The sequence below is a fragment of the Anthonomus grandis genome, chromosome 13 (genome assembly GCF_022605725.1).
Source record: "Anthonomus grandis grandis chromosome 13, icAntGran1.3, whole genome shotgun sequence".
Lineage (NCBI taxonomy): Eukaryota > Metazoa > Arthropoda > Insecta > Coleoptera > Curculionidae > Anthonomus > Anthonomus grandis.
In genome coordinates this window covers 15,347,561-15,367,947 of record NC_065558.1, presented here as the reverse complement: position 1 = coordinate 15,367,947, position 20,387 = coordinate 15,347,561, and the positions used below count along the sequence as shown (strand labels likewise).

At 41.0% G+C, this 20,387-nt stretch overlaps 1 protein-coding gene across 1 annotated transcript in view; it reads left to right on the top strand.

The window, feature by feature from the left end:
- Window positions 1-20,387, top strand: part of LOC126743537 (myosin-VIIa) — a 97,256-nt gene that overhangs the window by 34,505 nt on the left and 42,364 nt on the right. The gene's annotated exons all lie outside the window — the stretch shown is intronic.

The window sequence follows — 20,387 nt, the reverse complement described above, 5'->3', positions numbered from 1 at the left end:
TTGCAGGATGGTTGGACTCATAGTGCAGATACTGGCCCGTGTGTGTTGGTTTTCTATAAACTGAAGTTCGTAGATTTCCGCCGACCTTTTTAACGAGAACATCTAGAAAAGGTAGAGCTGAGTCCTTTTCTGTCTCCATCGTGAATTTGATTGTTGGTCTGAAACTGTTGAGGTGAAGCAGAAACTCCTGAAGTGCTTTTTCCTCTTTGTCCCAGATGATGAAGGTGTCGTCCACATATCGAAGCCAGAGCTTCGGTTTGCACCGGGAGGCATCTATTGCATGTTCCTCAAACCATTCCATGAAGATGTTTGCTATTACTGGGGAAAGAGATGAACCCATCGGAAGTCCTTCGTCTTGGGCGTAGAATCTATCCTTGACCTGAAAGTAAGAATTACGAAGACAGATCTCCAAAAGTTCCATCACCCCGTCCAGAGGCAGTGTGGTCCGAGTTGAGAAAGCTGCATCCTTGCTTAGTTTGTCTCGGATGATGTTAAGAGACTCTCCTATGGGTACATTGGTGTAGAGACTTTCGACATCAAAACTCACCAATCTGTCATTGGTCTCGACTTCGATCCCTCCAAGAAGGTCTACAAAGTGGGCAGAGTTACGCACGAAAGACGCTGCATTTCCCTGGATCGGTCTAATGATCTCCAAAAGGAATTTCGAGAGTTCTGATGTCGGCGAATTTCTAGAGCTCGTGATGGGCCGCAGAGGCATTTGCTCCTTATGAATCTTGGGTAGTCCGTATAGGTGTGGAGGTTTGCTATAATGTGGTGTCAGCCTAAAGCGTACCGCATCCGACAATGTTGAGGAGTACTTTTTAAGTGCTCTGTAAATTCGACCTTCTATGGTTGTCGTCGGATCCTTAGATAGTAGCCTGTATTCGCCTTTGTTCAAAACTTCCTCAACTTTGTTTTCGTAGGTTTCCAGGTCCATAATCACAGTTGCATTGCCCTTATCTGCAGGAAGAATTTTGATGTTCTTTTCACTTCTGAGGTTCCTGAGAGCTGTTTCCTCTTCTTTGCTGATGTTCTGCAAAGGTTTCTGTTTTTTAAGTGAGTCTAGAGCAACCCTTACCTCGTGTCGAAATTCATCGGCCACAGGACGTGGTAGGTGGATTGATTCTACTGAGGACACTATGTCTATAAAGGATGGTTTTGAGGATATAGCGAAGTTTAATCCTCTGTTTAACACCTTCTGTTCAGCATCGGTAAGGGTTCTTTTTGACACATTAACGATGGTGGCGGGGAGGTTAGAGGTTGGTGCTGGTTGAGTCCTGTTGGTTCGTCTGGATTTAAGGTTTTGGAGTTTTGAAAGGTGGCTTGCTCTTAGCTTTTCTCTTAGTTTTTGGCAAGTGAAGTCTATTTTGTCAAAGATTGGTTGATAGTCTTCCTCCAATGTAACTTCTTTGATTTCTTCGAATCGCTGAATGCATTCGATTTCTATTTTTGCTTTCTTCCAACGGTGGTAGCTAAGTTGAGATCGCAGCAGCTCCATACTAGCACGTTCAAGAATACGTTCTGATCTTCTACCTGGTATAGCGGTTTTGAGACGTAGACCAGTAGGAATGACATTGGCGTCTCTTGTCTCTCGCAGGAAGCTGATGTGTTCCTCCTCCTTGGTCATCTTTATCTTGGTTTTCTCAAAGCCTCTAAATAGGTTGCTGGTTCCGGGTCCGTACCGGTTATCCAATCTGTTTTTGAAGGTGGTAGACAATGGTACAGTGAAAACATCTTGTCGGACTTGCATTGTCTTATTTATTTATTGTAACACGACGTTTCGGTTGGTAAGTATCTCCAACCGTTATCAAGTGTAAACTGAAAGCAAACTATTATTCTATAGGCTTATATACTAGATGTGTGCAGCGATATGGAAGGGAAGGGAAGGGAGGGAAAGTCATCCGTGAAAAAGAGTTGGAGGGGGGAAGGACACGCGTCTCTCTAGATCCTACACTGTCCTGAGAGTAGAGGCTTCCAGATGTTGGGTATATCGACGCTTGGCTGGCTGAAGATCCTCTGATTCTGTGAAATGAAAGCTGCCTCTACGAACTTCCTCTTCCGCCAGTGCTGTTCCTTGTGCAGAATCTTGGCTTCTGACCAATGGATATTGTGTCCATTATGCCACGCGTGCTCTGCTATCCCGGATTTGGAAACCTCTCCTCTTTGGGTCCAGCTGCGATGTTCCTTCGCTCTGATTTCTAGGGGGCGCTTCGTTTCACCTATGTATGAGTCACCGCACTCACATGGGATCCGGTAGACGCAATTTTTGGTATCCACCATGCCATCTGGTTTGGTCTTTGAAACCACGCTTCTGATAGTGGTGCTAGATCTAAAGGCAGTTCTAATATTGTACTTGCTGGCAATGCGTCGGATTTGTTCCGATGTACCCCTAATGTAAGGTATGGGTAGAAGTCTGGTTGTCGTGGTGGCCTCGTCTCTGATTTGATTTGGACGCGTCCTTTGGATGGTCCTACTTATTAGCTTCTTTGGATATCCATTCTGTTGTAGGTCTTTGTAGATGGTATCCACTTCAGTCTTGAGATCCTCGTCGTTTCTACAGATGGTTCGAGCTCTATTGTAGAGGGATCTTATGATGCCTACTTTGGTGGTTGCAGGATGGTTGGACTCATAGTGCAGATACTGGCCCGTGTGTGTTGGTTTTCTATAAACTGAAGTTCGTAGATTTCCGCCGACCTTTTTAACGAGAACATCTAGAAAAGGTAGAGCTGAGTCCTTTTCTGTCTCCATCGTGAATTTGATTGTTGGTCTGAAACTGTTGAGGTGAAGCAGAAACTCCTGAAGTGCTTTTTCCTCTTTGTCCCAGATGATGAAGGTGTCGTCCACATATCGAAGCCAGAGCTTCGGTTTGCACCGGGAGGCATCTATTGCATGTTCCTCAAACCATTCCATGAAGATGTTTGCTATTACTGGGGAAAGAGATGAACCCATCGGAAGTCCTTCGTCTTGGGCGTAGAATCTATCCTTGACCTGAAAGTAAGAATTACGAAGACAGATCTCCAAAAGTTCCATCACCCCGTCCAGAGGCAGTGTGGTCCGAGTTGAGAAAGCTGCATCCTTGCTTAGTTTGTCTCGGATGATGTTAAGAGACTCTCCTATGGGTACATTGGTGTAGAGACTTTCGACATCAAAACTCACCAATCTGTCATTGGTCTCGACTTCGATCCCTCCAAGAAGGTCTACAAAGTGGGCAGAGTTACGCACGAAAGACGCTGCATTTCCCTGGATCGGTCTAATGATCTCCAAAAGGAATTTCGAGAGTTCTGATGTCGGCGAATTTCTAGAGCTCGTGATGGGCCGCAGAGGCATTTGCTCCTTATGAATCTTGGGTAGTCCGTATAGGTGTGGAGGTTTGCTATAATGTGGTGTCAGCCTAAAGCGTACCGCATCCGACAATGTTGAGGAGTACTTTTTAAGTGCTCTGTAAATTCGACCTTCTATGGTTGTCGTCGGATCCTTAGATAGTAGCCTGTATTCGCCTTTGTTCAAAACTTCCTCAACTTTGTTTTCGTAGGTTTCCAGGTCCATAATCACAGTTGCATTGCCCTTATCTGCAGGAAGAATTTTGATGTTCTTTTCACTTCTGAGGTTCCTGAGAGCTGTTTCCTCTTCTTTGCTGATGTTCTGCAAAGGTTTCTGTTTTTTAAGTGAGTCTAGAGCAACCCTTACCTCGTGTCGAAATTCATCGGCCACAGGACGTGGTAGGTGGATTGATTCTACTGAGGACACTATGTCTATAAAGGATGGTTTTGAGGATATAGCGAAGTTTAATCCTCTGTTTAACACCTTCTGTTCAGCATCGGTAAGGGTTCTTTTTGACACATTAACGATGGTGGCGGGGAGGTTAGAGGTTGGTGCTGGTTGAGTCCTGTTGGTTCGTCTGGATTTAAGGTTTTGGAGTTTTGAAAGGTGGCTTGCTCTTAGCTTTTCTCTTAGTTTTTGGCAAGTGAAGTCTATTTTGTCAAAGATTGGTTGATAGTCTTCCTCCAATGTAACTTCTTTGATTTCTTCGAATCGCTGAATGCATTCGATTTCTATTTTTGCTTTCTTCCAACGGTGGTAGCTAAGTTGAGATCGCAGCAGCTCCATACTAGCACGTTCAAGAATACGTTCTGATCTTCTACCTGGTATAGCGGTTTTTGAGACGTAGACCAGTAGGAATGACATTGGCGTCTCTTGTCTCTCGCAGGAAGCTGATGTGTTCCTCCTCCTTGGTCATCTTTATCTTGGTTTTCTCAAAGCCTCTAAATAGGTTGCTGGTTCCGGGTCCGTACCGGTTATCCAATCTGTTTTTGAAGGTGGTAGACAATGGTACAGTGAAAACATCTTGTCGGACTTGCATTGTCTTATTTATTTATTGTAACACGACGTTTCGGTTGGTAAGTATCTCCAACCGTTATCAAGTGTAAACTGAAAGCAAACTATTATTCTATAGGCTTATATACTAGATGTGTGCAGCGATATGGAAGGGAAGGGAAGGGAGGGAAAGTCATCCGTGAAAAAGAGTTGGAGGGGGGAAGGACACGCGTCTCTCTAGATCCTACACTGTCCTGAGAGTAGAGGCTTCCAGATGTTGGGTATATCGACGCTTGGCTGGCTGAAGATCCTCTGATTCTGTGAAATGAAAGCTGCCTCTACGAACTTCCTCTTCCGCCAGTGCTGTTCCTTGTGCAGAATCTTGGCTTCTGACCAATGGATATTGTGTCCATTATGCCACGCGTGCTCTGCTATCCCGGATTTGGAAACCTCTCCTCTTTGGGTCCAGCTGCGATGTTCCTTCGCTCTGATTTCTAGGGGGCGCTTCGTTTCACCTATGTATGAGTCACCGCACTCACATGGGATCCGGTAGACGCAATTTTTGGTATCCACCATGCCATCTGGTTTGGTCTTTGAAACCACGCTTCTGATAGTGGTGCTAGATCTAAAGGCAGTTCTAATATTGTACTTGCTGGCAATGCGTCGGATTTGTTCCGATGTACCCCTAATGTAAGGTATGGGTAGAAGTCTGGTTGTCGTGGTGGCCTCGTCTCTGATTTGATTTGGACGCGTCCTTTGGATGGTCCTACTTATTAGCTTCTTTGGATATCCATTCTGTTGTAGGTCTTTGTAGATGGTATCCACTTCAGTCTTGAGATCCTCGTCGTTTCTACAGATGGTTCGAGCTCTATTGTAGAGGGATCTTATGATGCCTACTTTGGTGGTTGCAGGATGGTTGGACTCATAGTGCAGATACTGGCCCGTGTGTGTTGGTTTTCTATAAACTGAAGTTCGTAGATTTCCGCCGACCTTTTTAACGAGAACATCTAGAAAAGGTAGAGCTGAGTCCTTTTCTGTCTCCATCGTGAATTTGATTGTTGGTCTGAAACTGTTGAGGTGAAGCAGAAACTCCTGAAGTGCTTTTTCCTCTTTGTCCCAGATGATGAAGGTGTCGTCCACATATCGAAGCCAGAGCTTCGGTTTGCACCGGGAGGCATCTATTGCATGTTCCTCAAACCATTCCATGAAGATGTTTGCTATTACTGGGGAAAGAGATGAACCCATCGGAAGTCCTTCGTCTTGGGCGTAGAATCTATCCTTGACCTGAAAGTAAGAATTACGAAGACAGATCTCCAAAAGTTCCATCACCCCGTCCAGAGGCAGTGTGGTCCGAGTTGAGAAAGCTGCATCCTTGCTTAGTTTGTCTCGGATGATGTTAAGAGACTCTCCTATGGGTACATTGGTGTAGAGACTTTCGACATCAAAACTCACCAATCTGTCATTGGTCTCGACTTCGATCCCTCCAAGAAGGTCTACAAAGTGGGCAGAGTTACGCACGAAAGACGCTGCATTTCCCTGGATCGGTCTAATGATCTCCAAAAGGAATTTCGAGAGTTCTGATGTCGGCGAATTTCTAGAGCTCGTGATGGGCCGCAGAGGCATTTGCTCCTTATGAATCTTGGGTAGTCCGTATAGGTGTGGAGGTTTGCTATAATGTGGTGTCAGCCTAAAGCGTACCGCATCCGACAATGTTGAGGAGTACTTTTTAAGTGCTCTGTAAATTCGACCTTCTATGGTTGTCGTCGGATCCTTAGATAGTAGCCTGTATTCGCCTTTGTTCAAAACTTCCTCAACTTTGTTTTCGTAGGTTTCCAGGTCCATAATCACAGTTGCATTGCCCTTATCTGCAGGAAGAATTTTGATGTTCTTTTCACTTCTGAGGTTCCTGAGAGCTGTTTCCTCTTCTTTGCTGATGTTCTGCAAAGGTTTCTGTTTTTTAAGTGAGTCTAGAGCAACCCTTACCTCGTGTCGAAATTCATCGGCCACAGGACGTGGTAGGTGGATTGATTCTACTGAGGACACTATGTCTATAAAGGATGGTTTTGAGGATATAGCGAAGTTTAATCCTCTGTTTAACACCTTCTGTTAACACGTCTCAAAACCGCTATACCAGGTAGAAGATCAGAACGTATTCTTGAACGTGCTAGTATGGAGCTGCTGCGATCTCAACTTAGCTACCACCGTTGGAAGAAAGCAAAAATAGAAATCGAATGCATTCAGCGATTCGAAGAAATCAAAGAAGTTACATTGGAGGAAGACTATCAACCAATCTTTGACAAAATAGACTTCACTTGCCAAAAACTAAGAGAAAAGCTAAGAGCAAGCCACCTTTCAAAACTCCAAAACCTTAAATCCAGACGAACCAACAGGACTCAACCAGCACCAACCTCTAACCTCCCCGCCACCATCGTTAATGTGTCAAAAAGAACCCTTACCGATGCTGAACAGAAGGTGTTAAACAGAGGATTAAACTTCGCTATATCCTCAAAACCATCCTTTATAGACATAGTGTCCTCAGTAGAATCAATCCACCTACCACGTCCTGTGGCCGATGAATTTCGACACGAGGTAAGGGTTGCTCTAGACTCACTTAAAAAACAGAAACCTTTGCAGAACATCAGCAAAGAAGAGGAAACAGCTCTCAGGAACCTCAGAAGTGAAAAGAACATCAAAATTCTTCCTGCAGATAAGGGCAATGCAACTGTGATTATGGACCTGGAAACCTACGAAAACAAAGTTGAGGAAGTTTTGAACAAAGGCGAATACAGGCTACTATCTAAGGATCCGACGACAACCATAGAAGGTCGAATTTACAGAGCACTTAAAAAGTACTCCTCAACATTGTCGGATGCGGTACGCTTTAGGCTGACACCACATTATAGCAAACCTCCACACCTATACGGACTACCCAAGATTCATAAGGAGCAAATGCCTCTGCGGCCCATCACGAGCTCTAGAAATTCGCCGACATCAGAACTCTCGAAATTCCTTTTGGAGATCATTAGACCGATCCAGGGAAATGCAGCGTCTTTCGTGCGTAACTCTGCCCACTTTGTAGACCTTCTTGGAGGGATCGAAGTCGAGACCAATGACAGATTGGTGAGTTTTGATGTCGAAAGTCTCTACACCAATGTACCCATAGGAGAGTCTCTTAACATCATCCGAGACAAACTAAGCAAGGATGCAGCTTTCTCAACTCGGACCACACTGCCTCTGGACGGGGTGATGGAACTTTTGGAGATCTGTCTTCGTAATTCTTACTTTCAGGTCAAGGATAGATTCTACGCCCAAGACGAAGGACTTCCGATGGGTTCATCTCTTTCCCCAGTAATAGCAAACATCTTCATGGAATGGTTTGAGGAACATGCAATAGATGCCTCCCGGTGCAAACCGAAGCTCTGGCTTCGATATGTGGACGACACCTTCATCATCTGGGACAAAGAGGAAAAAGCACTTCAGGAGTTTCTGCTTCACCTCAACAGTTTCAGACCAACAATCAAATTCACGATGGAGACAGAAAAGGACTCAGCTCTACCTTTTCTAGATGTTCTCGTTAAAAAGGTCGGCGGAAATCTACGAACTTCAGTTTATAGAAAACCAACACACACGGGCCAGTATCTGCACTATGAGTCCAACCATCCTGCAACCACCAAAGTAGGCATCATAAGATCCCTCTACAATAGAGCTCGAACCATCTGTAGAAACGACGAGGATCTCAAGACTGAAGTGGATACCATCTACAAAGACCTACAACAGAATGGATATCCAAAGAAGCTAATAAGTAGGACCATCCAAAGGACGCGTCCAAATCAAATCAGAGACGAGGCCACCACGACAACCAGACTTCTACCCATACCTTACATTAGGGGTACATCGGAACAAATCCGACGCATTGCCAGCAAGTACAATATTAGAACTGCCTTTAGATCTAGCACCACTATCAGAAGCGTGGTTTCAAAGACCAAACCAGATGGCATGGTGGATACCAAAAATTGCGTCTACCGGATCCCATGTGAGTGCGGTGACTCATACATAGGTGAAACGAAGCGCCCCCTAGAAATCAGAGCGAAGGAACATCGCAGCTGGACCCAAAGAGGAGAGGTTTCCAAATCCGGGATAGCAGAGCACGCGTGGCATAATGGACACAATATCCATTGGTCAGAAGCCAAGATTCTGCACAAGGAACAGCACTGGCGGAAGAGGAAGTTCGTAGAGGCAGCTTTCATTTCACAGAATCAGAGGATCTTCAGCCAGCCAAGCGTCGATATACCCAACATCTGGAAGCCTCTACTCTCAGGACAGTGTAGGATCTAGAGAGACGCGTGTCCTTCCCCCCTCCAACTCTTTTTCACGGATGACTTTCCCTCCCTTCCCTTCCCTTCCATATCGCTGCACACATCTAGTATATAAGCCTATAGAATAATAGTTTGCTTTCAGTTTACACTTGATAACGGTTGGAGATACTTACCAACCGAAACGTCGTGTTACAATAAATAAATAAGACAATGCAAGTCCGACAAGATGTTTTCACTGTACCATTGTCTACCACCTTCAAAAACAGATTGGATAACCGGTACGGACCCGGAACCAGCAACCTATTTAGAGGCTTTGAGAAAACCAAGATAAAGATGACCAAGGAGGAGGAACACATCAGCTTCCTGCGAGAGACAAGAGACGCCAATGTCATTCCTACTGGTCTACGTCTCAAAACCGCTATACCAGGTAGAAGATCAGAACGTATTCTTGAACGTGCTAGTATGGAGCTGCTGCGATCTCAACTTAGCTACCACCGTTGGAAGAAAGCAAAAATAGAAATCGAATGCATTCAGCGATTCGAAGAAATCAAAGAAGTTACATTGGAGGAAGACTATCAACCAATCTTTGACAAAATAGACTTCACTTGCCAAAAACTAAGAGAAAAGCTAAGAGCAAGCCACCTTTCAAAACTCCAAAACCTTAAATCCAGACGAACCAACAGGACTCAACCAGCACCAACCTCTAACCTCCCCGCCACCATCGTTAATGTGTCAAAAAGAACCCTTACCGATGCTGAACAGAAGGTGTTAAACAGAGGATTAAACTTCGCTATATCCTCAAAACCATCCTTTATAGACATAGTGTCCTCAGTAGAATCAATCCACCTACCACGTCCTGTGGCCGATGAATTTCGACACGAGGTAAGGGTTGCTCTAGACTCACTTAAAAAACAGAAACCTTTGCAGAACATCAGCAAAGAAGAGGAAACAGCTCTCAGGAACCTCAGAAGTGAAAAGAACATCAAAATTCTTCCTGCAGATAAGGGCAATGCAACTGTGATTATGGACCTGGAAACCTACGAAAACAAAGTTGAGGAAGTTTTGAACAAAGGCGAATACAGGCTACTATCTAAGGATCCGACGACAACCATAGAAGGTCGAATTTACAGAGCACTTAAAAAGTACTCCTCAACATTGTCGGATGCGGTACGCTTTAGGCTGACACCACATTATAGCAAACCTCCACACCTATACGGACTACCCAAGATTCATAAGGAGCAAATGCCTCTGCGGCCCATCACGAGCTCTAGAAATTCGCCGACATCAGAACTCTCGAAATTCCTTTTGGAGATCATTAGACCGATCCAGGGAAATGCAGCGTCTTTCGTGCGTAACTCTGCCCACTTTGTAGACCTTCTTGGAGGGATCGAAGTCGAGACCAATGACAGATTGGTGAGTTTTGATGTCGAAAGTCTCTACACCAATGTACCCATAGGAGAGTCTCTTAACATCATCCGAGACAAACTAAGCAAGGATGCAGCTTTCTCAACTCGGACCACACTGCCTCTGGACGGGGTGATGGAACTTTTGGAGATCTGTCTTCGTAATTCTTACTTTCAGGTCAAGGATAGATTCTACGCCCAAGACGAAGGACTTCCGATGGGTTCATCTCTTTCCCCAGTAATAGCAAACATCTTCATGGAATGGTTTGAGGAACATGCAATAGATGCCTCCCGGTGCAAACCGAAGCTCTGGCTTCGATATGTGGACGACACCTTCATCATCTGGGACAAAGAGGAAAAAGCACTTCAGGAGTTTCTGCTTCACCTCAACAGTTTCAGACCAACAATCAAATTCACGATGGAGACAGAAAAGGACTCAGCTCTACCTTTTCTAGATGTTCTCGTTAAAAAGGTCGGCGGAAATCTACGAACTTCAGTTTATAGAAAACCAACACACACGGGCCAGTATCTGCACTATGAGTCCAACCATCCTGCAACCACCAAAGTAGGCATCATAAGATCCCTCTACAATAGAGCTCGAACCATCTGTAGAAACGACGAGGATCTCAAGACTGAAGTGGATACCATCTACAAAGACCTACAACAGAATGGATATCCAAAGAAGCTAATAAGTAGGACCATCCAAAGGACGCGTCCAAATCAAATCAGAGACGAGGCCACCACGACAACCAGACTTCTACCCATACCTTACATTAGGGGTACATCGGAACAAATCCGACGCATTGCCAGCAAGTACAATATTAGAACTGCCTTTAGATCTAGCACCACTATCAGAAGCGTGGTTTCAAAGACCAAACCAGATGGCATGGTGGATACCAAAAATTGCGTCTACCGGATCCCATGTGAGTGCGGTGACTCATACATAGGTGAAACGAAGCGCCCCCTAGAAATCAGAGCGAAGGAACATCGCAGCTGGACCCAAAGAGGAGAGGTTTCCAAATCCGGGATAGCAGAGCACGCGTGGCATAATGGACACAATATCCATTGGTCAGAAGCCAAGATTCTGCACAAGGAACAGCACTGGCGGAAGAGGAAGTTCGTAGAGGCAGCTTTCATTTCACAGAATCAGAGGATCTTCAGCCAGCCAAGCGTCGATATACCCAACATCTGGAAGCCTCTACTCTCAGGACAGTGTAGGATCTAGAGAGACGCGTGTCCTTCCCCCCTCCAACTCTTTTTCACGGATGACTTTCCCTCCCTTCCCTTCCCTTCCATATCGCTGCACACATCTAGTATATAAGCCTATAGAATAATAGTTTGCTTTCAGTTTACACTTGATAACGGTTGGAGATACTTACCAACCGAAACGTCGTGTTACAATAAATAAATAAGACAATGCAAGTCCGACAAGATGTTTTCACTGTACCATTGTCTACCACCTTCAAAAACAGATTAGTTCATCTTAAGTACAGACTGGCTAAAAGTCCGCATATTCACTGTAATTTTTTTAATTTACTGGTATACGAAAAAGTGACCTTTATTTATAAAAACTGTTCAGTAAATTATTCCCCTTATTTCTACCTGCATGAATTTGTTCTGTCATGGTTTGGTTACATTACTGGGACAACTTTATTTGTATTTAAAATTTTCACTTATTTTTAACTATTTTCAAGACAATAGAGAACTACGAACTAGAGAGCAGAAATCTCTTTTACTACCTACTTACCATTTAAGTCAAGATGTTTTCTTGACAGTGACTTAAGTAAGAGGTGCCTATTTTGAGTTCCTGATTAATTTTCTTTTGAAGATTTTAAATTTATTTACACTATAGCTCATCTTAAGGTAGCGAAAATGTCCTAACTGGCTCTTCAGCTTCTCTATAATAAAAGTATTAAGGGTACTATATAAATAGGGATATATTTAAACAGTATATTATATATAATAATTACAGGAAATACAAAAAAAAATTAAGTAATATCGTAGAAACATAAAGTTTAAAGTCAACAAAAAAAAGAAAATAATAAAAAAATAATTGTCTAAAAAACAACACCTATACAAATCAATAAATAATATAATAAATAATGTAAATAAAAAAAAGAAGTACATTTTAAATATAGTAACTGACAAGATAGTCCACAATCCTATCCATAGAGCGGCAAAGTTAAAATGAAACAGAGTTACATAGGTAGATATATTGTTTAAGTAATGTTATTACTGTTCAAGAGTCACTAAAAAATACAATAGTTGGTCTCAAAGGCCATGAAAGCAGAAATGACATGAAAAAATTCAAGCAAATAGAAATGTGGGGATTATTTTTCTAAACAGCATTCATCAAGTCCCTTTTTCGTATACGATATGCATTATGCGCGTCTTTTATGCCACTCTGTATATTATCTATTTATTTTCATTCCTGTATTTGAATCGAATAGCGTGTTATTTTATTATGATTAATTTCCTTTTTAAAGATATTAATAATTAATTTTTGTACATTCATAAAAAATTAAAATTCACTCGAAATAGCTTTTTACTGTAGATATGCATTTTTTTTACAATTTGTTGTTAAAAAATGTTTCTGTAATTCTCTAAAACCTGTTAAGGTTCACCATAGTAACAATATCAACAAAGAGTTAACCATAAAAATCTTGCAGTCCATTGATTCTTCTAATGTGACAAATTTGTTTAAATACCTGCACGCAAAAGAAACCTGAACGTGGCTGGGAATTTTAATTTTCTCTTTACCGCGGCCAATCAATATTTATTTATTATTAAAATATTCAACAAAGTGCCAAGCCCACTTCTTCCAAGAGCATCTGTTATTCATCAGTCACCTGTCGTATACCTTTTCGCCTTGGATTGTAAAGTTCAAGTGTAACTTTGAAATTACGATTATTGTTTTATTGCTTTAACGGTTGTTTCAGTTTAAATGGGTTAATATAGACATAATAGAGGCACACAACAGTTACGCAGAAATCCATTAAAAGTAATTTTTTATGAATTTTTCCTGAACAAAAAAAACGCCAATTTCGGCTAAAAAGTTGTTGTTAAAAGAATTTCAGGGCATTACGACGATCATTTTGAATCAACGAGAAAAGCAAGTACAAGAGATCAAATCGGTAAACCATCTGAGCCCCCTGGGCTGTTTAAATCGCTTCCGGCATTTGTAATATCTCTCAATGAGAAATTATTCAGTCTTCTTTTTTCAACATCTTTTACAACTTTATGTACAAATTTCACTCTCTACTTTTTATCTCTTTGATAGAAAGCAGAGAGTTTTAGTTAATAATGAATTCTCAAATTCGTTACCACAGCGGCATGGGGTGCTTCAGGAATCCGTTTTGGGTGCGCTCCTTTTTCATACTTATATATCAATGACTTACCATCATATTTATAGCGCTTTACTTCTGCACTGATTTTTAAGGGAAAATCTAAGCCCGATTTAAATTTTGTGATTTTATTAGCCAATGAGCGGACCCTAGACTGGTTTTGTGCAAATAGTCCGCTATAAAATGCTGACAAAATTCACAAACTAAAAACAAGACTAAACGAATTATCATACACTTGGGAACATTAGAGTCATGTTGTTACATCTTTCCTCTCTTAAGAATAATGTCTTCAGCATTGATTTTTTATATATTATTAGAGATTTATGCAAATCGTTCCAATCACAAAACGGCTTCATCATGTGGAATTTCCACCCGCGTTCCATCTAACTTAAGAACACCATATTATAGATTATCTAAAAGGATTAAAAATTGTTTAAATATTACTCTCGTTAATGTTCCCAGTTTCTCTCTTAATCCTACACCATCACTTGCATTATCCTATAAAATGATATGCCTTTTCCTCTGCCACGCCACAACTAGGGCACAACAGGAGATACTTATTTTATTGGGTATTACGTCACGTATAGCAAAAATCAATTTAGAAATTGCTATCTCACAGGCTCAACAAATTGAAAAAAAGAAGAAAATAGACTTATTCATGTATTTAAAAGAAATATGAACTCAAATCTGTAATGATACCGTTCGATATACTTAATTTAATTTAGGTTCAATAAGTTTTAAATACAATAATTTACTTGAGGTATAATAGATTTTTTTATTTACTTAGGAGCTGAGGTTTAATTTCTATTAATCTCTGAGCTCGTTTCTTCTTTTCAATATCCTACCTAACTTTGTTATGAATATTAAGATTAAAAAACGATAAAAACAACGAGAAGACCTACTTTTTAAAAAAATACCTATTTTGAACCAACGTTTCGGTAGTTATATGTACTACCGTTATCAAAGTAAATTAAAGTAAAATTAAATTAAATTAAAAATATAAACACAATATACCCATCTTGCAAATCTTCAGCTATATAATACCATCAAAACTCCTTCCTAATTCGAAAATACTTTTTTTATATGATTTCACGGTTTATTAATAGTTTGACAAAGTATTTTTATCATAAATTATTATTGTTATTATAGTAAATTATTGTATTTAAAACTTATTGAACTTAAATTAAATTAAGTATATCGAACGGTATCATTACAGATTTGAGTTCATATTTCTTTTAAATACGTGAATAAGTCTATTTTCTTCTTCTTTTCAATTTTTGAGCTTGTGAGATAGTAATTTCTATACTCTATTTCAGAAGTGTATAGAGCAATAAACTGGGGAATTCCGTTCTGTTTGGCTACATTTCGTGGTAGTTCATAGGCGCAGGTACTTATAATATTTATGAATTTAATTTTCACGGATTATATGCCTTTATTTTGAAAGAGATTAAATACTAAATAAAATGGGGTCAGGTAATATATACAGACTATAAATACTTTTAAATCATATTTTAAACGTTAGTAGTCACTGCTACGCTGTAGTGTAATCACAATATTATTATCCCAATATTTAAAAAATGGAGGTATTCAGTCCAACGAAAAGATGTACTAAAAATTCTCCACTATCGCTGGGTGAAAAAGTTATTATTTTAAATGTACATGATTGCATAAAACACGATTACCCTAGTTTTACTATGCAAGAAATTGTTGAAGAATGTTCTCGAATGAGTGGAATTGGAAAGTCCACCATTTTCAAATTGTTGCGGGAAAGAAAAGTAGCAGGTCAAGTGGAATCTCCCAAGCAAAAGCCAGGACGACCTACAAAAGTCCTTGATGAAAATGCTAAATGTATAATTCGAAGAAAAGTTCACTCTTTTTATTTTAAAAAGGAAATACCCACCCTAGACAAAATTTTAATGGAGCTTGGCCGAGATGACAGTATTCCGTTGATAAGTAGAAAACTTTTATGGAAAACTTTAAAAAATATGGATTTTGCCTGGGAAAAGCATAACCGCAAAGCACTTTTACTGGAGAGCGACGAAATTGTTTGTTGGAGACGACAATACTTGAGAAGTATCAAGCAGTACCGCAGGGAGCAAAAGAAAGTTTTTTATCTTGATGAGACGTGGATTAACGAAGGTTATATAGTCCAAAAAATGTGGCAAGACAAAAATATAACCAGTGCTCGCCAAGCTTTCATAGAAGGCCTGTCTACGGGTATTAAAGTACCTTCGGGAAAAGGAAAAAGACTTATAATCACACATATTGGAAGCGAAGAGGGATTTTTAAAAGAAGGTCTGCTAACCTTTGAGTCGACTCGCACAGGAGATTACCATGAAGACATGAACTCAGACGTTTTCGAGGACTATTTTGGTGAAATGATAAAATTTCTTCCGGCTAATTCGGTGGTGGTTATGGATAACGCAAGCTATCATTCACGGCGAATAGAGAAGACGCCAACTTCAAGTTGGAGAAAGCAAGAAATTATCGATTGGCTGACTGCAAAAGGTATTGCGTTTGAAGCAAATTTGATAAAAAAAGAACTGCTGGCAATAGCAAACTTACACAAAACTCGTTTCATGAAATACGCCGTGGAAGATATAGCCGAAAAATATAATATAACTGTACTGCGCTTACCGCCATATCATTGCGAACTAAATCCTATAGAACTGATATGGGCGCAGGTAAAAGGATTTGTAGCAAGACAAAACACGACTTTTAAAATGAAAGATGTTAAGCTACTGTTTGATCAAGCCATTACGGAAGCGACACCAGAGAATTGGCGAAAAGCAGTCCAGCATGTAATTAAGCAAGAGGACAAAATGTGGGATCTTGACAACCTCATCGATCAGACAGTCGATCCTTTAATTATAATGTCAAGAGGTGATGACAGTTCGTCAGATGACGAAGAAGACTACAATCTATTATAATTTAAAATTGTTATACACTGTTCAAAAAGTGCCAGATCCAAAAGTGACATTTTCAACTGTTTTACTCTACATATTATGTTCAATAAATTTGTGAAAAAAATATATTATTCCATTTAAACAAAAGTAACTTTCTAAAATAAAATAGCATTTAAGTACATTAATTATAAGGTAAAAAACAAGTCCCAGTTGCACGCCTTTGGCGAACCGTTTTCAATGTTTATCAGTGGGTAACAATGGGCAAAACTCATAAATTGACCCAAAACCGGGTGGCACTACCTGCAATCAACGAAAAGAAAGAATTTTACATTGAAACTAATACCCAACTAAGGTAGTGGCATAAAATATTGGTGGATCACCAGGTACCACTTTTGCATACCTAATGAGGTTTTATTGCTCTACACACTTCTGAAATAGAGTATAAATTGATTTTTTCTATAAGTGACGTAATACCAATCCCTCCACTCGGCTGTGTCCCGGAGCCCACCACAGTCGAACTGTTTTTCTCCTACCTAAGGTGCCCTGCACCCTTGGACTAGTTTGAAATTGATCCCGGGTGCTTGGACGGCCTTTAAGGCAGCCTGGCTCTCCGAGTTAATGAATATTTCCGTTTCCCGGCCGTGTCTAATATATTTCCCTGTAGACATCTCCAAGAATGACGAATACCAATACCTCCGGTTGAAAAACTATCGAATATCTTTCAAGCGAATAAGCGTAAGTAATTGTCCTCGATCGGTGTCGCTACGATACACTTTTGACAACACTCTATGGACCATTCTGGTACCGCCTGTGTACCACATTTGCAAACCTTTCGAAACCGAGCCTTTGTAAAGGGTGGGCCATCTATTGGTCCCATTTTGATTAGATTATTAAATAGACAAAAGTTGATTTTTTTTCGACAAATTTCGCTTTATTTGATGCAGTGTTTCTTCCGACTAACCATGGAAAATGATTTCATTGAAATGTTGGCCACGGCTGGCTCGGCACTAGGTCATCCTGGAACACCAATTTTCAAGCACTTTGTCCACTGTTTCCAGGTCAATTTGGGCAATTTCGGCACGAATATTCTGTTTCAAGTGATTAATTGTTTGGGGATTGTTGGCATGAACTGCACTCTTCAATGCACCCCACAGAAAAAAGTCTAGCGGCGTCAAATTGCAGCTGCGAGCAGGCCAATGGACATCGCCGAAACGGATAATCACATGGTTGTTGAATCTTGTGCAGAAGGTTGATGCTATGCCCGGCGGTATGACAAGTTGCGCCATCTTGTTGAAACCATAATTCGTCGAGATCGATATCGTCCAATTCTTGCCACAAGAAGTCAGTTATCATGTTGCGATAACGTTCACCATCGACTGTCACGGCGCGACCTTCCGCATTTTCGAAAAAGAAAGGACCAATCACGCCACCACTCTAAAATCCACACCACACGTCAGTGACTCGGGCTGGCTGCATTGGCTTTTGTACGACGACGTGTGGATTGTCCGTTCCCCAAATTCTGCAATTTTGTTTGTTAACGTAGCCGCCGAAATCAAAATGCGCTTCGTCAGAAAAGATGATTTTTTCGTGCGAAATTTGGGTCATCGTTCAACTCATTTAAAGTTCACTCTGCGAAGCGTAAACGTTGTGGAAGGTCATTCGGTTTCAATTCCTGAATGAGTTGGATTTTGTACGCAAACATACCGAGGTCTTTGTGCAAAATCCTCCTCAGAGTGGTTCGTGAAATGGCCACTTGTTGACTTCTGCGCCGGGTCGATGTTCTGGGGTTTTGACGAACACTTTCGGTCACTGCAGCGATTGCTTTAGCTGTACGCACTGGACGTGTATGCGGTACACGTCCTAGTTTCACGAACTTTACGCACCAATTTTCCAATAGCACGGGCGATGGGCGCTTGATTTCTTCCAAATTTTGTACGCAATTTTCGCACTGTTTCACTCATGAGAGACATTTAAAATAAGTTTTCAGTATTTTAAAGCGTTGTTCTAAAGAAAACCGGTTCATATTTGTTCAGGAAGGATAGAACTTACCTATAATCAACAACAGTGCCACTATCGACAGGCTGTCAAAATCGGACCAATAGATGGCCCACCCTTTATTAGGCCATTCTTCCATGCTTGCTAGGTCAACCTGAAAGGAACCTCCTAGCCATACAATGTCCTCTGCATTGAGAGGTAGCAGAATAAGCATTTTTTTTCTTCACCAGTTCGTGATTGATGTATACCCCGAGTTAATGCTGCCAAATGGCGTTATCCTTCATCCTTACATAGGATGCCAGCGCCTCCCTCTGAATCCACAATGGGAGTTCCGGCAAACTCAGGAGGATGTTCAGCGCTGCATCTAGTGTGGTTCTCATCGCACCTATAATGCCGAAACTGGCAAGCCTTTGCAGCTTAGCCAATTTTTGAGCATTTGAGGCCTTTTTTGTTACCGTCCACCAGACCACCGAGCCATACATTATTCTAGATCACACCAGTATATAGCCAATATAGGATGTTAATCTTCATACCCCACTTCCTACCCTTTGAACTACCCTTTGAACTTGCCACAAAATGGCAATTCCTTTGTGAACCACCTCTGTGACGTGCTTACTCCACGTTAGCTTCCTGTCCAGGTACACGCTTAAGTACTTGACCTCTTGCTTGATTTGCAGAGGTTTCTGGTACATTAATTGTGATCTTAGCCCTGAAAGATTTTTCGTACAACCGCCTTTTTGTTGATCGGTTTTTTGAACTAGCAGCTTCAGTACCTCGCCCTTTGGGATACGCGGACCCATGGAGTGGATTTGCCTTCAGAATTACCTCAGATAAATGTTTGTCAACTATCCTCTCTAAGGCTTTCATTAGAAAGGACGTTAAACTGATGGGCCTACAAGACTTGGCTAGGCAGTAGTCCTTTTTGCCCGTTTTGAAGACAAAGACCACATTTGCCGCTCTTCAGATCTTCGGTATCCTTCAGTTAAAGAAGGATTATGTCTAGCCCCGACTGCAGCATTTCTGAGAATATTCTGTCTGGCCCAGCTGCCTTGTATGGACAAAACTTACTCACTGCCCGTTTGATAGCCGTGTCGGTAACTATTTGTTTAGGCAATCAAGTTGCTGATAGTTCTCAAAGAGGTTCGTAACCGCATCACACTCTTCTGGGAAGTGAGTCACGAGGAGATGCTTTAGTGTCTTCTCTTTCGTGCTTGTCCAGCGATCTTCTACCTTTAAGAGGCTATTGAGAGCCTTGTTATACCATGGTACCTTGCGGGCACTTTCTTTTCTAAGAGGACATGCTGTCTCAAAAACTTGATTGAGTAGTTTACCTTATTTGAAATGAAAACGAAGTAATCATACAAATAAATAATCTTAAGAATGATAGTTCTCCTGGAATTGATAATTTTACATCTAGATTTATTAAGAAGGTACATCAATCTTTAACTCGTCCCCTAGTTCACATTATTAACCTAACTTTTGGCACAGGTAAAGTCCCTGAACAATTTAATGTTTCAGTTGTTTCGCCTAATTTTAAATCCGGAGACAAGGCAAATATCATCAATTATTGACCTATTAGCGTAATAAATAATTGTTCAAAAATCTTTGAAAAGTGCCTTAAAGACAGATTATTAACATATTTAAAGAAAAAAAACCTAATATCCAAACACCAATATGGTTTTCTTAGTGGATCTAGTACCATAGACGCCCTCTGTCAGCTTACTAAATAAATTACAAATTCACTCGACGATAATAAAAAGTGTATTGGGGTATTCTTAGATCTGGCAAAGGCCTTTGATACCGTGTCCCATGACCGACTTCTTGATATGTTGTCCAGGTCCGGTATGAGGGGCACGGTCTTCAATTTATTGAGAAACTATTTAACAAGTAGACAACAATTTTTAAAAATAGAAAATATTTTGAGTGATCACCTGAAAGTGAAGATTGGGATTCCTCAAGGAACCGTACTCGGATCATTACTCTTCTTTTGTATATTAATTCACTACCAGATCTAAAAATTGTGAACGGATTTGTAATATCTTATGCCGACGACAGAGCAATATTTTTTCAGATAACACTTGGGATAAAGTAAGGAGTAAGGATTACCAA